General features: G+C 42.1%; 1 long non-coding RNA gene across 3 annotated transcripts in view; it reads left to right on the top strand.

Moving 5' to 3' along the window:
* Positions 1-256: 256 nt before the first annotated feature.
* The window catches only part of LOC311516477, a 165,746-nt gene continuing 143,083 nt past the window's right edge, over positions 257-22,919 (top strand). For 2 of the 3 annotated variants that reach the window (XR_014710423.1, XR_014710424.1), the window contains exon 1: positions 257-346. This is a non-coding gene — a long non-coding RNA (uncharacterized lncRNA). The remainder of the gene's footprint in view (positions 347-22,919) is intronic. The other variant, XR_014710425.1, reaches the window with a different exon arrangement.

Here is a 22,919-nt window from a genome sequence, read left to right as displayed (position 1 = left end):
CCAAAGGCTGGTGGCAAAAGAAAAAAAACAAGCGGGCTGTTGTTGTTAAGTGCTCTCTCACAGAAATGGAATCGCTCTAAACAATAGACTGGCTCTCAACCAGGAGAACTGGTTTAGCAGGGGAGAGGTTGCCTTGGTAATGAAGTCACTTGGCAGGACTCTGGTCACCTGTTGACCTGATAAAGGGGGCTACAAGTTATAGAAAGGGAGGAGGTGAGCTGCCTGGGGTCATAGGCCAGTTTGTCTCCAGCTCAAGAAGAGAGAGAAGCATTCCAGCCTGCAGGGGCCTGCAGAGGCAGGGAACTCTGCCTGCTTTTCTGAACCTAGATGATCTCTTAAGGGAAGGGTAAGCTGATGAGGGGCATTGTGGTTGCCGTGTTTATTGTTTTCTAAATGATCTGTACTCTCTTGTGGTTCATATGATTAAGTAAAAAGAGCAAATGTGTTAGACTTCTGTGTAAAGTGTGTGAGTGTGTTATTTGCTTCAAAATTACATGTGCCTCCTGAGAGAGTTATAGTGTAACCCACAAGACTCACATCTGTCAGTGAGATTCTGGGACAGGGTGTGTTTAAGAAACTGAGGTATCTTCAGTGCTGGTCCTGGGGACACAAGACTGGTGGGCTGAGGAGCACCATTTCCATAAAGGAGTAACTAATTGAGTCTGTGCCCAGGAAATGTGCCAGACGCACCAAGGGAAGAAATGATACTGCAACCGGCTGAGACCCGGGGCTGCAGAGACCTAAGCCGCATAGGGCTCCAGGATTCCAGGGTTTTGGATTACCTGCACAGCAGTCTGGTGGGTGCCCAGCAGGGGGCACCTGACTGGATCTCTTACAGTTTACTTTATAATGTTTCATTGGTAATTTCAGCTACCCTAAGCTTACTAATGATAACTGAAATTTAAAAAAAAATTTTTTTTACGGACCCTTAGCTAACACCTGAAAAACACAGCTAAAAGTGGTTGGGAATTTTCCATTGAATCTCTTTTCCATTAGAAAATGTTGATTCGTTGAAACCGAAACTTTTAGCAAAAACATATCCCTCTTATCTCTCTAGACATGGTATAGATGAGAGGGAGACCAACCGACCTAGCCAGCCAACCACCAGTCCACCCCAGACTAGTCCTGTGGTTAAGGAATTCACTTGATATGTGGGAGACAGAGGCTCAAGTCCCTGCTCTGCTTGCTTGAAGTCAGGACTGGAACCTGCATCTCCCAAATCCCCAGTAAATGTTCTTCTAATACAGAACAAGAACTACAAAATATAATTCCTGTTTGCTAGCCTGCCCTACTGACAGCTTCAGTTGCCAGATATGCAGTTTGTCCCTTTATAGTCATCAGATACATTGGTGGGTAGGAAAACAAATGCCTGTTCATTTAATCGATTAAACTTTTTTAGCCTTACAAACTGTTGGCAACTTGGAGCACTGCCTTAGACAGCTGTTTTCATTCTTTACAAGGGATGTTCAGACTAGTTTGGGTAAAACAGGGACCCCTGCCCTTTCCCTGAACCTTCACCCAGAACTTGAACCCAATGTTAAAAAAAGTTTGGTTAACTTCCCTTTCCCATTCATTACTGCATGCCTACGTACTTGTGAGATCCGCTTGGACCAGATGTGGAAATACTGCAAGAAAGGATATTTCCTCACTCGTATTGTAACGATTCTTTTTATAAACGGACGGGTTGATAGCATGTGCTGCATGCACAGAGGTTTGTGTGCGTGTTTGGAATCTTCTCAGAAAGGGTCAGATGAGATTTTCTACTCCAGTCAAGAGTCCACCCCCCCCCCCCGTCACTTGGGCCTCCTGATAATCCTTATGGAGACCAGCAGTCCTGCATTCTGGTTCAGAGAAAAGTATTTGCTATCCATCAGAGGATAATCACAGGGCTAAGTTACACTGCTTTACTTTCTCAGTTTCGGTAAAGCCATTTCCGCTTTCTAATGGAGTTAAGAGCCTAAAAAAACCCCAAACCCAGTTTTGTGCTCTGCTGCAACACTTTTATATTCATCACCAAGGAATACTCCCAGCACAGAGGCAATGTGGAGTTGGCAAAGACAGACCTAGGCTATCCCTTGACTTCCCCCACCTCAGCAACTAGTGTAGGGGTATGATGGGGAGATGGGGATGAATAGGGGTGGGAGGGGTGTGTCAGGGGCAGGAAGGGGAGTAGCTGGAGAGCTATGAACTTGAGATATTCTAGCCTAAAGAGCAGCCCACTTGTGACTGTGGATGGCTGCTTTAAGTTAGAACAGACCCTAGTGGCAGCGGTGGCACGGCTGAACCATGCTGTGTGCGTACCCACCTATTTCAGGTTGGGTCACACTAGTCACGGCTCAGCCATGCCTCCACTGCTTCTACCAGTGCTACCTCAGCTACCCAGCTATTTATAAACGTGCTAGCTTGACACGGAGAGCCAGCACACGTGTGTGTGTGTACAAGCAGAGGAATCACAACTCGAGCCCATAGTTTAGACGTAGCCTGGCGTCTCAGTTGACATGATTACTTGGTTCATTTGAGCACTTGTTCAGTGCAAACAGATTAGGCCCAAATCATCTCAGTGGTGTAAGCTCATGGAAGTCAATGACGTTACAGCAGGAATCAATTTGTCCCATCCTGGTTTTGTCAGGCGCAAAGTATGTGCTTTCTTTTCTAGACCTGGCTAATGGCCATCAGGGTCCATGTCAGAATGTTTTCAGTGGAAGAGCATCCCACCAGTACCAAAAATAGAGGCCAAAGATTTAGAAGTAAAGGTTGTGAGTCCAAGTTTTAATATATGACAAATGCCTCAGCCCTTACCCCTCACAACTGGTCCTTCCCACTGCCTGCATTGGTTTTCCTGGCTTATTGTCTTAGGAAGCATGGGATCTCTATTGTGGGATAAATGTTCTTTGTTTTTCTTTTCTTTATATCAATTGCTCCTGTATTGTCTTCACTCTGTTTTTGCATTGTCTTCTGTTGTACAATCTCTGCTCGCCCCATTTTTGCTCCCTTTTCACCCATTTTCTTTGCCATTCTCCTCCTCACCCACTCCCCTTGCCACTTCCCCCCTAGCATTAGATTTTAGAAGCAGGTCTATTGCTATAATGTTGTAGGTGCCAGCTGCTATAGATGTCTTCTCACATCTAATAATTTTAGATGCTGAATGAGCTACTAGCCTCAGATTTGCTGGTAATACTTAATAATGCTTCTCACATCTAATGAGAGTAGTGCTGTGTTAGTGGAGCCCAGTGGGGCAGTGCCCCAGACCGTCTCAAGGGAATAATAATGCATGATGTCTGATTGGGACTGTGTGCTAGGTTGTAGGACCAAAGCCCGCATATCTGCTTTAATACTAGCTCTTTAATCTCATGCTCACTATTCACTTTTCTCCAGAGCCTACACAAGCAATCCTACATCAAAACAGACTCTAATCATCAGTGACCTGGTTCTTTCACTCTTCGGCACAGCTCTCAGAGCTACAGCGGACAAAATCAAAGCGGAGGGGAGCATTGTTGGGTTGTTTTGTTTTTTGTTTTAAATGCTTCGATCCTGCCAGATCTTTGCAAGAAACATCAGAATGGACTGAAGTACTGCCAGCCTGAAATAGATCTCTCAAGAGCTGCCTCACTTCTCATCTATCATGGAGTCCTGATGAGTGAAGTGAGCCACCTGCTCCCGGGCCACAGTCTCTCATTGCTGTGCAACAGCGAAATACACGCTGGGATGTTGCACTCTGGTATTGCTGTGAGGGCTGGAAAAACACAGCGGCTCACCAACCAAAGGAATTCTGGTGTGACAACAGGAAGATAGGAATTGTCGTACTGCATCAGGACCATCTAGTCCAATATCCTGGCTCTGACAGTGGGGAGCACCAGATGATTCAGAAGAAGGTGCAAGAAACCAGTGAATGGTTACAGAATAATCTGCCCGTACGGGAAGTTTCTTCCTAGTCTCACTTGGGTCTTAGTTTATACCCTAAAGCATGAGCTTGTATATTCCTAACCTTATTTAATCATTTCCAAGTAATGATGGATGTTCTTATTATACATACAAACATCTAAGCCATTTTTGAAGCCTACTAAGCTCTTGGCCTCAATGGCATCTGCGGCAGTGAGTTTCACAGATTGATTATGTTTTCTATTTAAAAAAAATCCTTTTATCCATTTTAATGCTATTGCCTTTCAGTTTCATTGAACGGTCCCTTATTCTTGTGTTATGACAGGGTAAACAGTAGCACTTCATTTATTTCTTTTATGCAATTCATTATTTTGTGTTTTACTACCTTTTCTCCTCTCTCAACTACAGAAAACCGATCCTTTCAATTTTCTCAGCTCGTACTAAGGTTCATTTAAACAGGACAGAGTGCTGCTTTTGATGACTGGTGAAACCCCACCCCAGCATCTTGGAATCATATCAAAACTTAGAAACAATCTACTTAGATTAAAAGCTCTTTGGGGCATGGATTGCTTCTTTCATAATACATATGGGCACAATGCCAAGCACAATGCGGTCCTGATGCTACCACAACATGAATAATAAATCTTCTGAAGTTTCTTCCATTTCACTGTCCCACTCTCCAAAACTACCATTCAGATTTCCCTTCCCTGTGAAACCCATTTACCTCTAATTACCTGTGGCTCTTGACTTCTTCTCCAAAGGTCTACTAGTCTCTCTCTATAGCCTACAATATGGTTTTCAGGATTTTGAAGCAGTCTTTCTTTGACATCTTCCTGCACCCCACCATCAGGAAGCTTTCCTTGTTAGGATCCCTTCTGTCATGGTTTCTAGCCAACCTGGTTCATTCACTCAAATGGGTTCTCTCTGGTAATGCTGCTAAATTAGGGTTGAAGCAGTGATTTTGGGGAAACAAACGTTACTGCCAATTCATGCACAACCCATTATATCTTCACTCTGAGCCTGTGATGAAAAAAATAAAGAACAGTACTCCCTGAGGAAAAATTCACTGTGTGTATGTGGTGCATGTCATACTATGAACAATTTTGAAGTATATTTTATAGAGGTAGATCTATTATGACATGAGAGAAGAGAAGGGAAAAACTCACAACAGTAATCTGCGAAAGTGAAAGTAAATACCATAGCAATAGAGACCTGCCCTGTATTGTTTGTTTTTACACACAAAGTACAAATTACCTTTCTCCCACAGTTCTTCAGAATTGACATAGTTTGGGGTGATAGAAATAAGATATTAGAAGCATTTGCATTGTGAGAATTGAAAGGTCTCAGTACTGATTGAACCACCAAGGGGCTTTTATGTTATCAACAAAATAAGGCAGGTTTGTATTAAACTGGAAAAAAAGAGAAATGGGACAGCGAAAATGGTCTTGTTCCATTCACTACCCAAGATATAATCTCTTTCCAATAGTTTTCCACAGATGTCAATGCCCCTTGCAACTAGAGAAGGTAAGAAGGAGTTCAAGGGGCAACTTGAGAGGGTGATCCAAAGCTAAGGCAAAGGAAAGCCTCCCTTTGACTTCAGTGGGCTTTTGACCAGCCCCTTAGCAAACTTCTACTTACAGTGAAACAACAGTGCACTTCCCTGTTAATGGCTCCCACTGTATGTAGAGTAATTATAAATAGATAAAGAAGAGTCAGCTCATAGATGATACAATTTTGAATGCTGGTAATTAACTGTAATGAGTTTTTTCCCTTAGGCTTTTAATTGACAGCTGGTCAAGAGTGGGTGGTAACTGACTGGGGCTATTTTATTATTATTTTGGGATATGACCTAGGCTGTTATATTCTGATTGGACAGTTCACCTCTGTTAAGTGGCTTGTATTTTTTGGACAGTTGTCAGTTTTGATTAATGTAGTATCTAGAGCAATGGGGAGGCGTTATATACACTGGAAGAAGTGCATAAATATGTCCATTCCTATAATGCAGTTCTTCTTTCTCTTGCTATATATTTGTGCAACAGTCTTAACTCATTCAGTAAGACAGAGCAAAGCTGAGCGTCCGCTTAGGAGTTGTTTTATTGCTGTTAAGAAATGCCTTCACATATTAATGAGTGTGTAACATTTGTGCGGCAGGAAAGTGAGACTTTCAGGTCAGATTATCTGTTGCCAGATTCATCCTGTCCTTTGATGTATACATATGAAGGAGGGAATATATGCCACTAAACTAATAGATTAGGTCTGTTTGTTAGCGTAAGGTATCTGGTAAAATTAATTCTAAGTATTTCTATCACAGCTATATTAGATAAGTATTCTATATAAGGTCTTACTTATATTGTGCTCTTCTCTGTAGTATCTGAGCTCTGTCCAGTAGTGCATTAAGCAACCTGATTACACATCTGTCACATGTTTGTTCTCTCATCCTCTCCTCAGGAGGAGAATAACATACACTGGATTGTCTTGTTTGGTAGGGTTTTAGGTTTTTTGTTTGTTTTAAAATATACACATTGCAATGTATTTGTTAAAGAAGGCAAGGTCACAGAAATGTGTTTTGCTCTAGGAGTGCAGAATGATGAGATGTGTGATAACCCTTAGTTGCTGGAGAAGTTCATTCTACAGTCTTGAACTTGCATGCAACAAAATTCTGTCTTCCATACAGATGAGCTTTACTTTTATTGCTGAGAGTTCCATTGTGCTTGAGGACCATGGTCTTTGTCCTACAAATTTAGACAATATTTTAGATATCCTAGGCCATGGATCGACTTAAAGATAAGGAACAGAGTCTTGAACTTGATTCAGCATTCTATGGGAAACCAGTGAGAGAACACAAGACAGGTTTCATGTGCTTGTGGTAACCAGTGTTGCTGAGGAGAAATGTTGCAGTGTTCTGTACTAGTAGGAATTTCCTAAGTGCTGAAGACTTCATGCGGAGTGAAGTTCTGGAACAGCCTTCCAAGGGAAGCAGTGGCGGCAAAAGACCTATCTGGCTTCAAGATTAAACTCGATAAGTTTATGGAGGAGATGGTATGATGGGATAACATGATTTTGGCAATTAACTGTTGTTTAAATATTCATGGTAAATAGGCCCAATGGCCTGTGATGGGATATGGGATGGGATGGGATCTGAGTTACACAGAGAATTCTTTCCTCGGTATCTGGCTGGTGAATCTTGCCCACGTGCTCAGGATTCAGCTGATCGCCATATTTGGGGTCAGGAAGGAATATTCCTCCAGGGCAGATTGGAAGGAGGCCCTGGTGGTTTTCGCCTTCCTCTGCAGCATGGGGCACGGGTCACTTGCTGGAGGATTCTCTGCACCTTGAAGTCTTTAAACCATGATTTGAGGATTCAATAGCTCAGACACAGGAGTGGGTGGGTGAGATTCTCTGGCCTGCATTGTGCAGGAGGTCAGACTAGATGATCATAATGGTCCCTTCTGACCTTAATATCTATGAATCTATGCCAGGTATATCAGATTGCTGTAGTCCTTCTGAGAAAGGCGTGAATGACTGAGGCCAGGTCATTGTCTGCCAGGATGGGAAGGAGCTAACTGAAGATGATAGAAAGTATTATTCATGGACGCTACTTTGTGAGAGCCTATGTCAATGAGGAATCCAAGAGCAATGCTAAACTATGGACTGACCTGACAAACTGAGGTGTGTACATTCAACCACAGGAGATTGTACTGTGGCTGTAGACCTTTCAGAATGCTTTCCTTTGCTCACCAGTGTCACCTTTGTCTTGCTTGGGTTCAGCTTCAGCCAGCTGTTCTTCATATATGAGCTAATCTTCTTGAAGCCCTGGGCCATCTTGATGGCAGTGATGAGGTCATATGTGGTGACGGATAGATAGAGTTGTGTGTCATCTGCATATTACTGACATTTGAGTCCATTTTATCTGACCAGTTCATTTAGTAGCTATATGTAGATGTTGAAAACAACCAGAGAGAGAATTGATCCTTGCGGAACTCCACAAGTGAGAGGTGTAGTGGTAGAGGTGCAGTTTCCCATCTACTCGTTGGGTGCTACAGGAAGGACTCAGACCATTTTAGTGCATTAGCCAGGACCTTTGCCCCTTCTCTTATGTGAGACAGCAGTATCTCATGGTCAACAATGTTGAATGCTGCCGAGAGGTCCAGGAGTCTGAGAATGGTTGTTTGCACTGATTGTTTGCCATCGACAGGAAGAGATTGTCCATCAGTGCCAATAAGGCAGTTTCAGTTCCATGTCCTGGCCTGAATCCAGATTGTGCCAGGTCTAGAATGTTAGCCTCAGTTAGACGAGCTTTGGCTAGCTTTTCCATGAGCTTACTCAGGAATGGTAGGTTTGGCATTGGAGGTAGTTGGTTAAAACCAGTGTATACTTGTTCTTGTGTTTGTTAGACTATTGCATGTTTGAAGGAGGAAGGGAAGATTCCTTCTCTGAAAGATGCATTGGTTATTTTGGTCACAATTGGCACCAGTTTTTTATGACTCTCTTTTAAAAGCCAGGAAAGGCCTGGGTCAGATTCATAAGTCTTGGGTTGATATTCCTTTAGGGTGTCCAGAACTTATTGATGAGGGAATGTAGTGAACTCTGGGAATGCATGTGGTTTTATGGTTGGTGGGTATAGGTGGAGCAAATCCATGCTGTTTGAGAAGGTTTCTGGAATGTGCATGATCTTTTTAGTGAAGTAGGTGTGACCAAAAGCACCCCTGTACTCACATCCTCCACACTATTGTAATAATCTTTGTACAAAATATGGTTTGTGAGATATCATTTGAAAACTAATTAACTTGCTTGTGAAATGTATGTAGCAACATTATATGTAAAGTTATGCATTCCCCTTGTATGATGATGTTAGCACATGTTCAGACCCACACAGCTCTGACTAGGCAAAAGTAGTTGAATAGGTTTATCCTAAACAGAGGAATGTGTGTTTACCTCAATTTACATATAAGTAGCAAACAGGGTCCCTGAGACAGCAAGAGGGGAAAATGGCCAGAGACAAGGCAAATCTGCATTTCAGCAGACACAGGAGAGAAGAAAGAGCATGGGGCTACCTTTACCACCAGACTCCATGTTGACTTCTTTACTGTTTGAATAAAGTTTGCTTTGAGTGGTAACCCTCAGAAGAATCCACTTCAAAGGGTGATTGGGACTATAAAAGTGAGGGGCAAAACCACCCCAAGTGATCTATCCTTATCTCTCTCTCTTTCACTTAAAAAGACAAAGGAACCAGCCCTTTGACCTTTGGAGGGATATCTTGACCTGGGAATTTGGTCAGTGTTGTTGCTGGGAACTTGTGGTAAGGACGTTACCTTGAACCAAGTCTAGCTTGTTAAGTTTTAGCTACTAGGAAATGCTTTATCTTTATTTCTCTTGTAACCATTTCTGACTTTAATGCCTTATTCTTGTACTCACTTAAAACGTCTCTCTTTGTTTTATTTTAAATCTAAACCAATCCAGTGCTGTGTTTAAAATGAACTAGCAAACAGGTGAATATTGACCCTTAACGGGGCAATGGACCTTTGATATCTCAACTGCTCAGGAGAGGGCTGGACAGTGCAGTACAGATGTTTTTAGGAAAATTCAGGACTGGGAGTGTGTTGGGGTCAGCCTGCAAGTAGTAACCAAGGCTGGTGGAAACCAGACTGTGACTGGAGTGATACTGACAGGCTGCTGGGGTCAGAGCTGCTGGACCAGGGCTGTAGCTATACACAGACCCTCAGGGTGTGACCTGCAAGCTCTTGGGCTGTTTGTGAGCAGCCCAGGTTGGGAGCTACCACAGCAAAGCACGGTGAGGCACCCAAGGTTGCAGGGCAGGTGGTGAGACAACCCCACACTGGCCTGGACTGCACCTGGAATGTGGCAGTGGGATGACAGTTTTTCACAGCAGTTGGTGCTCAGTTGGTGCTGCAGGTTTTTGCTGCATGGAAATACATTAGGCATGTGTTTTTTAGGGGTGTGTGTTTTTTGTTAAGTTTTAACTGATGAAGAATACTGAGCAGCAAGTGGTTTAGTATACAGCTTAATGGCTTCTCATGTACACCAGGTCTGAAGAATCTAATCTTTCCCATTAAAAAGATACCAGTAGTCCTTCAGTCCAAATTTTCAGTGTCTCTTTAACTACTTATAGTTAATTTAGTATTGGTTAACAGTTTATTAAGGAATGGGAAGAAAGCTGTGATTTATTATTGAGATTCCACATAATCAGATTTCCACATTTCTAGTGGACTCTCATCAGTGTTACAATTAAGTTCAATACTGAACACCTTAATGCTATTAGGATATTAATAACTATTAGATGCTAGCTAGCACAATCTACTCTTAAATTAAGAAGTAAGACATGAGTAAGAGTATATTGTTATAGATATTGCCATGACTTGGGTATGCATTGAGGCACAAGGCCTGGAGGTGCCTTTGACAGATGGAAATGAAAGCAGTTGGAGGGTCCAGTTCTGATTCCGCTTTACACCAGTGCGAGACCCATGACTTGAGTGGAATTACTCCTGCTTTTGATTGGTGTAAGAATCAGAATGGATGTTTGCATCAGAATTTCCCCACACAGATAACTTTTTTACAGCATCCCCTCTTAGTGACCCTGCTCCAGAAACGGAAGCTGTGACATTTGGTGACTTTCTGTAGCAATCTTTCTATTTCCTAGAGAATTATGTTTTCTCTTGGCTTCTGAGGGACCTATCTTTGCGTGTGCCTGGATTTAAATCAGATTATGCACATGGTCCAGTAGCATAGGATACAGAGTGCCAGCAAGTGCACCCGTAGCAGACAGAATGAAACCTGCAGCCAGATTTTCAGCAACAATGTGAATAGCATCCTGAGTCTTTATGCTCAGGAAAAGTTTTTTGGTTCAGTGTAATCACTGAGTTGAAATTATAGTGATGGGAATCTATTCATACCACATCGCAAATTGTTATGCCTTTAGCTAATAAGTACAAATAGGGCTAAACCAAAACACTGGATCTCTGTAATAGGCTGTCTCCAAAACAAAGATTTCAATGCTCCCAAACTTGTCATGATTTGAAATTCAATCTTAACCCAGATGGTACCAAATTTTACTGTATAAAGATGAGGAGTCTTTTAGGATTGTATTGCTGCACCAATTTACACTAACTGAGGATCTGGCCCTAGTTGTTCAGATATGCCCCATAACAGAGACAGGTGTGAGGGATATTGGGCTAAGCCATTTCTACTAAGATGAAAAGCAGGACTTAGACCATGCTTATATTTTGTAAACTCTGGTAAAACAAATAAGCAAATCCCAAGGAAACAAACCTATAGGCTAGAGAGTGGCAGCAGTCTCCAAAGGATGACAGTCATATTTGTGTTTCATGAACAGAGGATCAATATCAAAGCTTTGAGATATGAGTGTCTCATGAGATGAGGTCTCTTAAAGGAACTTTTGATCAGTACTAGAACTGGTTTGGAAATTTTTAAACATTTAAAAATTAGGAGGAAAATAAAAACGAACAAAAATATAATTTGGTTATTGTCTTGGTATCTCCACTGTTGAATGAGAACTTCTATTTACATTATGTACCTAACTCTTTTGATGATACTTCTGGAAAAAAACATGGATAAGTGGTGTGAAACCAAATTTTTGTTTGTTTGTTTGATTTTCATCACTCATCCTACAACTGACTTTCTAGTAACTTGTTGTGGAGAGTAATATAAAGTAATTTGATATATTTCTGGTGCTCTGTGCCTGCCTAGGTATTTCTAAAGCTTCCATCACTGCGGATCCAGACTACCACGTGATATTATAGATCAGATGTGAGCAAACGTTTTGCCTGAGGGCCACATCAGGGTTGTGAAACTGTATGGATGGCCGGGTAGGGAAGGCTGTGCCTCCCCAAATAGCCTGGCCTCTGCCCCCTATCTGCCCCCTCCCACTTCCTGCCCCCCTCAGAATCCCTGACCCATCCAACCCCTCCTGCTCCTTGTCCCCTGACCGCCCTCTCCCAGGCCCCCGCTCCTAACCGTGCCCCGGGACCTCACCCCCTATCCAACCCACCCTGCTCCCTGTCCCCTGACTGCCCCAACCCCTATCCACAGCCCCCCCAGGACTCCCATGCCTATCCAACTGGCCTCTGCTCCCTGTTCCCTGACTGCCCCCAAGAACCCCTGCCCCTTATCCAACCCCCCCGCTCCCCGTCCCCTTACCATGCTGCTCAGAGCAGCAGGAGCTCGCAGCCCCGCCACCCAGCCGGAGCCAGCTACGCGACCCATGCTGCCTGACAGGAGCGGTGGGCCAGAGTGCTGGTGGTGCGGTGAGCTGAGGCTGCTGGGGGGGGACAGCAGGGAAGAGGACGGGGGCTAGCCTCCCCAGCTGGGAGCTCAGGGGCCAGGCAGGACAGTCCTGTGGACCGGATGTGGCCCGCGGGCCGTAGTTTGCCCACCTCTGTTATAGATGAACACAAAAAATAAAAACTTACCACCAACAAATCAAACTCAAATTTACCCAACCTACAACATCAAAAACAACAATACTGACTGCTGTTTACATTACATACTGACAAGTGTAGTCTTGGCTGCCTCCAAATCTGTTAGAGGAGCATGTACAGAGATGCGGATAACAGCTGGGCCTAAACCAAATCCCAAATCTGAATGCCCTGAAATTTAATAAAGTTCAGATCTAAACCTCCAAGCTGGGCCCTTTCTCCATAATGAATTAACTCCAGATCCAAACATCCTTGAACTTTGGAGGCAGATCCAAACTTTCCCAGACTTTACATCTTGGGCCCAAATATCTGTAGAAGGATATAGTTGTAAAACATAAAAAAAAAGCTCACAACCAGCTTGAGAAGCTTCCAGTATGCAGAATTAAAGCAAGAGCATTGAGAGTTTACAAATACATGATATTCTTTGGGGACGAGGGGTGACCAGGAAGCAAATGCTGTACCTAGTGGCTATTTTCTGATTCAGAGGTTAAATCCTGGCCCTATCAAAATCATTAGCAGAGCTCCGATTGAATTCACCACGGCCAGGATTTCAGCCCAGATTTTTAGTGCTGTGTAATGGGACTGACCTATTTGGTAGGACAGAAGAGCTGGAAAAACTTGCATACCTCGGAATTAGATTTGTTTCTAGCAAGATTAAAACCTGCCCCTGCCCCCCTCCCTCAGAAGAATAAGATGATTTTATGTATCTGTCAGAGTTGAAAGCTGTGTGGTACATTATGTATTCATTGAAAACTGAGAGGGCAAGTTAGCACCTCAAAGGACTGTGCTCTTTACTAGAAGAAATGTGCTGCTAATTTGAGTTTCAGACAGTTTATAAAATGGTCAAAGAACAAATTAACCAGTATTAGCAGTCTAAGCCATTGAATCTGTATTTCACCTGTTTATTTTAATGGTTTAGTACCAACTATTTACACATCTAAATGCAATTCCTTCACTGTCTTGGCAATGGCCCTTCATCTGTCGTCATTTAATTTATCTATTGAGGGCACGGATAGATACTGCCATACTTGAGCAACAAAGGATGCCCTATCAGACTGCTCTGAACTTGAGTTGTTTCAACAGATGCAGTTTTATGTTGTGCCTAAGAATACTCCTTTTTATTTTAACTCTGAATACTTTACTTCTTTCTCTCTTGTAAATATTTTCTAGTATTGAACCAATCCTCTATCTGGCCTCCTTTCTTCATAAAAAACGATAACTTCTCCTTCTGAGCCATTATAGTCTAACATGTTAACACGTAGTTAAATTGCAAACTTCATATTATTTGCCTTTATAGATTTTTTTTGGTCTTTAGGCCCAGCTACATACAATCCACAGTGTCTGGACCAAAACATTTTGCATATTAAAAACCATACATTTAAAAAATGAGTTGTCAAAAAGTTAAATAACTGTAATGGACACTTTGTACAATGGTAGCACCCATTGACCTAGACTCCATAAACGAAAAACAGTCTCTGGCCCAAAAACCTTAAAATCTGAATAGACACAACAGAAAGGCACAGAGATGTGAAAGTGACTTGCCTAAGATCACCCAGCAGGCCAGGGACAGTGCCACAAGTAGAACCCAGATCTCTTGAGTCCCTATCCAGTGCCCTATCTACTGACCCACACTGCCTCTCAGATTTGGTTAGGATTAAAATATCCTGCCAATCCTATATAAAGTATGCTGTTATTATTATTAATGTATTGATTTATTATCCATTTTATTGATGAGGAATCAGAGTTACAGAGAGATGAAGGGACTTGACCAAGGTCAGAATTAAGAAGGGAATTAAAAAAAATAACATTAAGGGTTACTTGTATTCTGAATTCTAATTGGTTACTTCCTTCTCTATTATACGACAGAAACTAACATAGTTGTGAATCATGAAGCCGCATGCATCTTCTGCATTTTTGGGATCACAGTGAATGTCATGGAAGAAGTTTAAAGTAGTTTCTGGTAGGCTCCTTTCAGAGAACAAAGAAAAGTGTGTGTGTGGGGGGACCCTAACTTGGCAGTCTAACTTTTACATTAACATGTAATATTGGGTATATCCACAGGCAGCTGCCTGAATACTATTTAAGTTGGGTGCTGAACGAGGCGCAGACATTGACAGGCAGTAGTTAAGCTGCTCTTATCTTTTTTTCCCCATGTCACTGATAATGATACTGTAATTCTCTGCAAACTGTGGTCCTTTGGCTATATTTTGACAGCATGGTTGTTATTCCAGTGGTCTGTGTTATTCTCTGACTGTGTCATTTCTGCTGGAGACATTTTTCTCCTTAAATTTCTATTTGAGCTCCTTAAAAGTAATCTTGTTTTTCCTTATATCTTCTAACAGTTTTGTATTACCAATATATATTTTGTTCAGATTAAATGCAAGGCCTCATATCCTCAGCTGGTGTAAATCGATGTAGTTCTGTTGAAGTCAATGGAGCTATGCTTACTTATTCCAGCTGAAGCTCTGCACCACATTCTCTATATAATGGAAACAGCTGAAAAATATGATTTTTTCCCCTGCAAGGTATTACAGTAAGAGATTTGCAAAATCTTGCAGAGACCAAAAGAAATCTACATGACTAGATATTGCACTCAAAATACATTCCACAAACTAATACCTTATTTGAGTATAAATGGCTGCAGATTTCTTGATCTACAATCATATGGACCAAATCCTGAAGTACTGATGCAAATTTAATTCAGTCATTAGCAAATCCCTATTGAAGTCAAACTTACTTCTGTGGCATTTACATGACAAGCTCCCTAAAAATACTTTCTGCAGCTTTAAAAACCTCAGGAATGGTCCATAGTAATTAAGGGTCAGATTTTAATATCCTTTCTTTCGATGAGTAGTATATTACCCCCCAAGTTTCAGTGGGACTACTCTTCAAACAAAATATTACTCCATGTTAGTGTAGATATGAAAATGTGATCTTAAAACAGTAGCAGTATTATAATAAACAGTGTCAGCAAAATGGGGCTTTGAACGTTACTCTTTACAAGGGCAAATAAAATTGTTAAAATCCTCTAACTGGAAACCCACCCTGGAGATAACTGTCCTTCCGGCCTGTTTCCTTCATGTAAATGGAACTGCCACACTATTTCATACTGGCAGTGATGGTCTCAAGCATTGGTTCTTGAAATCATGATCAGGGAATCATATTTGTTCCATGACAGGGTAACCTTCTTTAATTTACCAGATGTTAATTGCCTAAGACCAGCTAATGCTGTGACCATCCATAGGACTGTGGAAACACACAACTGATCAACACTGAAAATGCCTTGCTCAAAAACAGGGTGACTAAATGTAATGGAAAGAAGGCAGCTTGCCAGCCAGTGAAAGAAACCTCCAATAATACATGAATACCGTTATTTTTTGGACTTTGTGCTTTGGAGGTTAGGATTATAATTCAAAAAGATCTGCACAAACTGGAGAAATGGTCTGAAGTAAAGAGGATGACATTCAATAAGGACAAATGCAAAGTGCTCCACTTAGGAAGGAACAGTCAGTTGCACACATACAAAATGGGAAATGACTGCCTAGGAAGGAGTACTGGGGAAAGGGATCTGGGGGTCATAGTGGACCACAAGCTCAATATGAGTCAACAATGTAACACTGTTGCAAAAGAAAAGCTAACATCATTGTGGGATGTATTAGTAGAAGTATTGTAAACAAGACGCGAGATGTAATTCTTCCGCTCTACTCTGCACTGATGTACCTCTACTCCGCACCTCAACTGGAGTATTGTGTCCAGTTCTGGGAGCCACATTTCAGGAAGGATGTGAACAAATTGGAGAAAGTCCAGAGAAGAGCAGCAAAAACGATTAAAGGTCTAGAAAACATGCCCATGAAGAAAGATTGAAAAAATTGGGTTTGTTTAGTCTGGAAAGAGAAGACTGAGACGAGATATAAGTTTTCAAGTACATAAAAGGTTGTTATAAGGAGGAGCGAGAAAAATTGTTCTTCTTAACCTCTGAGGACAGGACAAGAAGCAATGGGCTTAAACTGCAGCAAGGGAGGTTTAGGTTGGACATTAGGAAAAACTTCCTAACTGTCAGGGTGGTTAAGCACTGGAATAAATTGCCCAGGGAGGTTGTGAAATCTCATTCATTGGAGATTTTTAAGAGCAGGTTAGATAAACCTGTCAGGGATGGTCTAGTTAATACTTAGTCCTGCCATGAGTGCAGGGGATTGGACCTCTTGAGGTCCCTTCCAGTCCTATGATTCTGTGACTTAAAATATGTTAGTTCTGCCATGAGTGCAGGGGATTGGACCTCTTGAGGTCCCTTCCAGTCCTATGATTCTGTGACTTAAAATATGTAGTTGAAGTCATTTATAGAGGGTACATAAGCCTTAGTAACATGAACATTCAGCAAACTTCCCTACAGTAAGTTAAGAACGTTTAAAGGAAATAAGAAATACTCACAGTACCAAAGTCACTCAACAACGTGAAAATTAGGTCATGTATACACTCACAGGCTTACAGCAGCACAGCTGTACTGATACTGCTATGCCATTGTAAGAGCACTCCTGTAGCCGTGTTATGCTGATGGGAGAGAGCTCTCCTGTCAACATAATAAAACCAGCTCAATGAGCGGCGGTAGCAATGTCGGCAGGAGAGCATTTCCCTCCAACATAGCACTGTGCACACAAGCGCTTATGCTGGCAAAACTTATTTCACTCAGCGGTGTGTTTTATCACACCCCTGAGAGAGAAAAGCTTTGCTGACATAAGTGCTAGTGTAGACATGGCCTTAGTCAGTGCACAAAGAAACTCCCCTTCAACATAGTGGGCTTGAGTCCCTTCTCACTTACATTAGTGCTAACTTGTGAATGGAGTTACACTGATGTAAAATGAGTATGAGAGGAGGATTGGGCCCACTGTATACATGTACAGTGTGTATGAGTGATGTAAGTTTTGACATGTTTTTAACTTTTTTCATTTCTGAAAACGAGAGATGAGCTAAATCCAGCCCAGAACCCTTATGGATTCTGGAAAGGGGTGTGTTTCAGACTTTGAGGTGTAAATCTGAATTGCTCCTAGGTGATTGTTGCTCACACGGACATAAGGGCACAAAGGACCATGCAAATTCTTTGCTCCCAGGAAGATCAAGAAAGTGAGCCATTGCTGGGAGGAGGAAGGAAAAGAAGAGAGCTGCAGAGGGAGGGAGGGAAGAAGGAGGGAGTGGTCATGTGGGAGTCAAGAACTCAGGATATGAGGGAAACTGGCCTCAGGAGAGAGTTGAAGGAGAACAGAAAGAAAAGTGAGATTTATCTAAAGATTCTAGAAATGAAGATTCTGCTCCTGAGTCTGCTGGCGGGGGAGCTGGCCTACTGTCTTCCTCTGAAGACATTAGATAGGAAAGAGCAAGCCAACTTAATAAAGGAAAATAAAGGAGGGATTATCAGGCTATGTAGCCTTCCCCAAAATCACAACACTCGAAAGGGATGGTTTCAAGATTGGTGCGTAGGTGGCAGTTGTGGAGGTGTGTGGGAACTGAGGGTGTAGGGCCTAGTGGGAGATTTCACAGGGCTTTGTGTGTGTGTTGAGAATAGGAGCAGGATGGGATGAGGCCTGAAGTCAGGTCTATCAGGATGGGTAGGAGCTGGAAGGGATAGCAGCAGATGATAGGGGGTATGGAGTGTTGATAACAGGGAGAATAGCTAGGGAAGAGAGGATAGGTTCAGAAGGAGACATGGAGAGGCTGGGGGTAGAGGAGTGGAAGACTCTCTAAGCACTAGAGCACATGCCTCCTCAGAATCTGGAATAGAACCCAGGATTCCTGAGTCTCAGCATTCCTTTGATGTCCCGCAAATATCTGGGATCCTTGCTTCATTCGTCACAGAAGTTGGAGCATCTATACTGAGTGAGCCGGGGTTGCAGGAAAAGAAAGGATGGTCTCCTGGTTAATGTGCCTGGAGGAACTGGATTCTATCTCTGTCTCTCCCACGAATTCTTGTGTGATGCTGGACAAGTTATATAAATCAAAATGTTGTACAGGTGGCCAGTGTCTGTGCTTTGCTTTCTGGGTACCCTGCTTGACACTTGGGTTCTAATTTGCAGATGTTCTGAGCATTTATACCTGCAACTGAGGTCAATTGGAGTGGTGCTCTGATCATATAAAGTACTATGAAATGCTAAGTACTCTGACAAATCAGATCCTGAGCATCTCAAATTGGGCACCAAAAGTAGTAGATACTTTTGATCATAATCTTTGTGCCTCAATTTTCCATCTGTAAAATGGGGATAAATGTCACCCTTCCTTTGCCAGGAGTGTGGTGAACATAAATTCATTAATGTTTGTAACACGCTAACATATTACAATAAAAATACCATGGAAAAGCACCATGAGGAAATTAATAATTCTGCAGTCAAGTGGGCCATTTGGATGGTGTGCAGTAAATAATGCATAGGGCCACACCCTGAATCCTGAGATTTAAAAAGAATGTCAAATGACTACCCATTCAGTAAGTACCATCCATCCTGTGCTCAGAGTGAGGCGGAGTCCCATGAATAAAACATTATGTGATCATATAATTAGACTTACGATAATGGATAAACACAAAGTGGCTGAATTAAGGTTGCATGGGCAACTTTAATTCTGGCTTTTAATAATTTTTGAATGCTTGGCTTTGTAACCTTAAGATTCTATCAGCATAGTTCTTTTGGATGTAATAACCACCCATAACACCTTCTACTGATGTATTTATAACCATCTATAACTCATGTTAATCATGCCTATGACATCTACCCATCATTTATTAATCTTTTCCAAACCATTTGTAAATAGAAGCTTAAGATAAAGTGCCACCTGAAAATTTTTCCATGAGTTTCTTCAAGAAAACATCACAGTCTTTGTAATTTTTCAATCTCAAGTACAATATTTAACAGCTCCTACATTCAAAAGCCAGGCACAGCTAAATACAGCATATAAATTGTAAAGGCAGTTTTGGCATCATTTGTCTCAAGTGGTCAGAAGTCACTTCCAAGTCTCTTCTCTCATTTCCAGGTTCAGAAAAGTTCAGCCCATGGGAATGAATGTCCTGACCTCTTTTGCCTCTAATAGGTAGCACACCCACTCCAGCCAATCAATAATTATACAGAACCCTTGCTGAAATTAGCCGAGAGCCCTTAAAATAGTTTCTTATTACACAGAAAATAGAACTGACGTGGTGTTTTTCCTTTCCTATCTCAAGATAAACTGAATGTCTTCTCTGAGTCCAGCTAGTTTTGTAATCGCAGCCAGGGCAAAGTGACCTGTAGTATTTTGTAGTATTTTGTAAACCTCGTCTAGATAGGCTTTCCAAGATGACACTTCATTAATTATAATTTTGGAGAAATTGGGTTGTTGGGATTGCAAGAAACTGGAACATCCCAGTAAAAACAGCAGTCAAATCCAGTGCTAGGAGTTTATTTTTCAATATAAAATGCTTGCTACTACCACTGTTCGCTGTCTGACTACAACCTTCCTTCAAGTCTGTGCTCTGTAATTTATGTCTTAGCCTCTGTAATGTAAGCAAGGTATTAATATATGCATGAAGAGCAGCAGTCAATGTAATTACAGTAGCAAAAAGTTAAACGCATAGCCATTTTGCCTGATAATATTGTGTATTTAACAGGTTTATTTGTTCAACAGTTCTGGCTTTAATTATAGTTTGCCATTTGGGATTTTTAGACATATAACAATCATAGCTCTGCCATCAATATTTTAAGAAAAGAGCATGCATTATTAAATATTTATTTATTTATACAAAACCTATTTTTCAAACAGCACGAAGTGTCTAATATCCAGAATTTCTCTTTTTCTAATGGTACTGGAGTGAGTCATGGAGTGTCTGAGATGTGATGTTGCTTCCCTATACACCAACATCCCTAACAATGACAGCATAGCTGCCTTCCTCAAATATTTACAAGACAATGGACAGCCATCAGATATCGACCCCAAACACATTGCCAGACTCATGCATTTCATCCTCACACATTACAATTTTACTTTCAACAACAATCACTTTGTCCAAACGATGGGAACAGCCCTGGGTACTAGGATGGCTTCCTGATATGCCCGTCTCTTCATGGGCCAACTTGTAGAACAATTTTTGGACAAATGCACCACAAAGCCAATGATATACCAGAGATACATCAATGTTGTTTTTCATCCTCTGGACAGATGGCTTAAACTCCCTCACAAATTTCCACCACAAATTCAACAATTGCCACCTGTGCCATTAAATCCTCTCTGGAACACGCCCACACTAGCATCAACTTCCTGGACACCATCACCAATTTCAGCAATGGAACCCTACAAACATCTATAGGCAAGAAACCCATGGATCACACATCTACCTTATAGATCCAGTCTTCTTCTTTTGTATTGCTTGGGTAGGTAGCAATGATTACAAATGTATATCTAGATTTGAAAGCCAGCCCATTGCCACAGCAGTGAGCTAGTGAATGTCCTTCAGGCCCCTGGCGAAAGAACAAAGGGGACACTCAGATATGATGTGCTCCATCATTTGTGCCTGGAGACCACAGTCGCATATAGGTGTTTGCCTCATTTTCAATTTAAAGAGGATTTGTCCACATCTCCCATGAGATATCCTGACGCGATTCAATCTTCATGAGTCTCTCTGACATAAATCAAAATCCAGTGGTTCCTCAGCTGGGTCAACAACAGCTGTTTATTTTGCACTGTTGAAATGCTCCATGTGGCTCTCCATGGAGCTCCAGTTTCAAAGTTGAATGTAAGGGTCTTAATGTGGTTCCATAGAGGGATGCAGGATTTTAATCTTGTCTTTGGTGGGTTCTGCAGCTCATCGTGCAACAGAATTCTCATGTTTGCAATGACATGGTTGAGAAAGCGAGATGTCTGGTGTGACACTCTGTATCTTGGCGGAGCACCCTGTAACCCCCATATTCCTCATCTATATATAATTGTGATATTGCATATAAAGCATGCCATGTGAGGTATCAGGGGAAAGGTTATGATCTTCTGAAACACATTGTTCCATCCAAGTATGTATATCATTAATGAATATAAAATTATAAGAATTCTGCTGTATGGTTTTCACTAAAATATGCTGTGGGTTTGGGAAGCGCCCAGATACTAGCTCTCCAGAGACAACAATAAGGGAGGTAACCAACACCCAGGTGGGTGCTGAGCAGACATCACCAGCCATTGTCCAGTTTAGGATTTACAATTCATTGACTCACTCACAGGAGACACAGCGGGGGTATTGCTTCACCTGGTGACTCACCAATGCCCACCAGACATGCCTGGACTTGTGTTCTCAAATGGGCTAAGGATATAAAACAGAACACAGTGGCCCCAGGCTTCGCCTTTTTTCTTCCCCCACACCTATGCTGCAAGCAACGAGGACACTCAGAAGACTGAAGACTCCAACAGAGGAGACTGGCCCAGGTTTTAAGGGTGAAACCTGTATACTATGAACTGCAATATCTAGTGGGGTGAGAAAAACTGCTTAAGCTAGACGTTGCCCAGTCTAATAGGGTTGAGAGTTTAGACTGCATGCTTATATTTTATTTTATTTTGATAACCACTCTGACTTTTTTACTATCACTTATAATCACTTAAAATCTGTCTTTTGTAATCAATAAACTTGTTTTACTGTTTATTATTTTACTGTTTACCTGAAGTGCTTTGTAAATCTGCTCAAGTTTACAAAGGCTGGTGTATATCCACTTTCCACTGATGAAGTGGTGAACCAATTAATAAACTTGCATTGCTCAAGAAAGGGTCTTGAGCAGTGCAAAATGTTATATTCCTGAGGTAGAAGTCTGGGAGCTGGGGGGGATTTGGCTGGTGCCTTACTCTGTGTGATTCATGAGTAGCTCTGGAAGCATTCATGCAATCTAGCTGGCTGTGGGGCTCCACATACGGTTGTGCTGAGTGATAACAGGACCTTGATGGGTTCGCTTCTTGTCACTAGCAAAGCATTGTGAGAGACAACCCAGAATAGTGAGTTAAGGGGGCACATCTGTTCCACAGTCCCAGGCTGCACCCGGGGGATCCTGTCACACTGGGCAGGTCTTCTAATCTGTGGAGGCTGGATATGCAATAGGACCAGAAGCCAGTTGACTGAAGTTGATTTGAGCATCCTTGACATTATGCGCATGGCGTTATTGAGTTGAGTATCAAGGAATTTAGTGTGACTGCTGTTAGAACACACTGGTGCACAGTATTCAGCCACAGAATATATCAAGGCAATTGTTGCAGTTTGTAAGGTCCGTGGACTGGGGCCCCATGATGTTCCAGCCAAGTTCCTGATAAGCACGACACAAGACCTGACCATGCTGTGGGCGCTCTCAAGGTGTTGTCGAAAGGTCAAATTCTGGTCCAGTGTAACGCTGAGGTACTTTGGGCTAGCCTCATGGCTGACGCTCGCATCACAGAACTGCACATCGTGTTTGGTATTAGCCATTTTATTGTTCAGATGGAAAGTGGCCACCATGGTTTTTTGGGGTTAGGCCTAAGTTTCCAGAGTTGGAAATAATCAGCCATTGTGCTAAGAACTTGGGTTAGGATGCAGCTGATGGTATGGAGACTTGTGTGCTGAACAGCTGGGGC

This window comes from Lepidochelys olivacea, assembly GCF_965140295.1.
Source record: "Lepidochelys olivacea isolate rLepOli2 genome assembly, chromosome: 2".
Taxonomy (NCBI): domain Eukaryota; kingdom Metazoa; phylum Chordata; order Testudines; family Cheloniidae; genus Lepidochelys; species Lepidochelys olivacea.
Note: the sequence above shows the minus strand (reverse complement) of the source record. Positions and strands in the feature narration are given on the sequence as shown.